Source organism: Panthera onca, chromosome D2 (genome assembly GCF_046562875.1).
Source record: "Panthera onca isolate mPanOnc1 chromosome D2, mPanOnc1 haplotype 2, whole genome shotgun sequence".
NCBI lineage: Eukaryota > Metazoa > Chordata > Mammalia > Carnivora > Felidae > Panthera > Panthera onca.
The window spans coordinates 37,273,176-37,276,223 of NC_138349.1; positions in this window are offsets into that span (position 1 = coordinate 37,273,176).

The following is a 3,048-nucleotide window of genomic DNA, read 5'->3' on the forward strand; positions in this document are numbered from 1 at the left end:
TTATTATCAGATGATTGCCCTTAGCTCCATGCTTGCATCCTATCACCATAACAACCTGCTATGGAACGCTGGTGTACCTCCCCTCCCCCACCCCCCACCCCCACCCCGCCATTCATATGCTGAAGCCCTAACCAACAATGTGGCTGTGTGTGGAGTTAAGGCCTTTGAAGGTAATTAAGAGTAAATTAGGTCATGAAGGTGGAGCTCTAATCCGATGCGACTGGTGTCCTTAAAAGAAGAGATGTCAGAGAGGTCCTCTCTCTGGGATGTGAGCATGCAGAGAGAAAGGAGACACCTACACGCCAGGAAGAGAGAGGCCTCACCAAAAACTAACCCTACTGGTACCTTGGTCTTGCACTTTCAGCCTCCACAATGGTGAGAAATTTCTGTCGTTTAGGCCAATGGTATTTTTGTCACAGCACCCCACTGGCTAATACAGCCCTAGAAGGGTTTTCCCAACAACCTTAGCAAAGTCCCAGACTCAGGCCTTGTTCAGGTCACATGTCCACCACCGAACCAATCACCGTGGGGAGGCCTGGGCCACCTGCTGACCCTTTGAGCTGGTGTGTGAGATTAGTCTTCCTTGAACTATTTGGAAAAGCGAACGGGCGGTTATTCCTAAAGGAGAATTATTGCCGAAAGAAGCAGAAAGTGATACACAGAAAAACAAAAACAGAACAGGACCAGGTGACTTCCAAACACTGTGGAGAAGGTACTGTTGTATCTCTTATTTCTGTAAGGGGAAACAGGTTGAACAAAGTCAAGTGATTTGCTGAAAAACTCATGTCTGTACATGGATGCGCTTCAGACTCTCAGACTCTAAACTCTGAGCCACTTCTTGATGATAAAGCCCTTATAAAATGGTGTATAATGCTATTTCACCTCTCTTCATGGCCAACCTGCCCCACTTCTGTTTATCACAGGGAAGTTTAACAGAATGCTAAGTAATATGCCTCTTTCTCTATAATTTTTATCAAAATGATTAAAAAAAAAACCCCTCCAGCCAAAATGAAAACAAGAACTTTTCTGGATTGGATCAATGGTGCCCTCGGCCTAAAAGCATCTTCAACAATACATTTGGGATGTATTTTGCCTCTGATTATAATCCTAATAGGAACCTCGTTTCCCAAGCATTTCAGGGTCCTTTTATTTCTTTATTTTAAATGTTTATTTTTTAATTTTGGGAGACAGAGAGAGCATGAGTGGGGATAGAGAGAGAGAATCCCAAGCAGGCTCTGTGGCAGAGCCCAACACGGGGCTCAGGCCCACGAACCAGGAGATCCTGACCTGAGCCAATATCAGGACCCAGATGCTTACCTGACCAAGCCACCCAGGTGCCCTTCAGTGTCCTTATAATCATGGCTCTTTTGTCCATTTTTCATCTCATACTATTTCTCTTGGCTTACCATTCACCACAGGAAGTAGTATTTCCTTTTATGTATCCTAAGCGTGCTTCACTTAAGCTGCGAAGGAGGCTCCTCTCACCTCTGTTCAGGACTTGGTGCAACGGTCTCTAATGATATCCAGACCAGACCGTTGACCTTAAAGGTTTGCTGGAAGGGTACCTCCTCCTGGGTGTCGCCTCTTCCCTAGGCTAGATCTTGGGCCATTGAGCTTATCCTCATGAGGCATCCCTCCCTTGAATCTTTCCTGAAAAACTGCACTTGGGCCCTTGAACGTGGCTGATGATCATTTAAGGGAAAAAAAAATTCTTCAAGACAGGGCTCCAGTAGAGGCGGGGACTCAGCCATCCCAGTGTCTCCAGTCCAGATCAGTTAGGAACAGAAAGCACACTGAGGGGTGGAGGAGACGGTGAAGCAGCAGGGAGGGGGGTGGTAAGAGTAGGTAAGAGGAGATCCTCATCCGCTGGATGTGATAAAGCTGGATTCCGCAACAGAGATGCAAGTCTAGAATGGTTATGAGCGCTGCCAAAGTCTATTACCTACGACAGTCTTACCACAAAGGCAAAAGCCTCTAGCGAGGCAATCAAAAATGCACTCTTCATAGGAAAATGTTACAGGGAAATACCAAAAGAAAGGAATGCTTGTTACAAGTTCCTAGATTGGTGCGTGTCAGTCAGCAGAGTGGACGGGCGACTGGCTTCCCAGAACAAGAACTTCGTTCCTTTAATGTTTACCAGAAAATTACTTAAGCGTTTTATCAGGGATGTTCATGTCTTCCCAGAATGGAGGTTGCAAATGACTTCATGTAAAAAGTTTTCTTCCCACACCAGGTTTGTGGCAAGTTCTCTTTAACTGTAGTCAAGAGTGTTTAAAGGCCATGGCCGTGGGATTCCAACGTGACGGTGTTAAGAAGCAGAAGCAGGGTAGCAGACTGGTTCTGAGTGTGGGTTTTGCAGCCAGACAAACCTGGGTGTTCAACCTTAAGCCTTAGTTTATTCATGTGTGAAATGAAGGTGATAATAACGACCTTCTTGGGGAGGGAATAGTAATATTATCTCATTCTTCTTATTTTCGCCGAATTTTTACAATTGATCGCTTTTATACTAACATGTTTATAGTTATAACAATAATAAACCATACTTACTATTATTGTAAAAGTCCCTAAGTAGCCAGGACCTATGTTCCACCTGCTATAGCCCCTTTCAAGGCCCTGCGGCAACTCCTGAAAATTTGGAAAATGTCTGGGCACCAGGATCTCAGGAAATACTGGACCCTGAGTTCCACACACTGCACGAAGGAGGCAGTCCTCGACCGAATCCAAATCTCAGCCAAGTTTTCACACACACAGATGGGCAGAGGATTTGAACTGACATTTTCCCAAAGAAGACGTACAGATTAACCAACAGACACATGAATAGATGCTCCCTGTCACTCACCATCAGAGAAATGCAAACCAAAACCACAGTGAGATGTCACCTCACAGCTATTAGAATGGCAGTTCTGCAAAAAGCAAGAGGTGAGTATTGGTGAGGAAGGGGAGAAGAGGGAGCCTGGAAGCGTTGTTGCTGGGAATGCAGGCTGGTACAGCCACTATGGAAACAGTACTGCGGCTCCTCAAAGAATTAAAAATAAAACTACGCTGGGG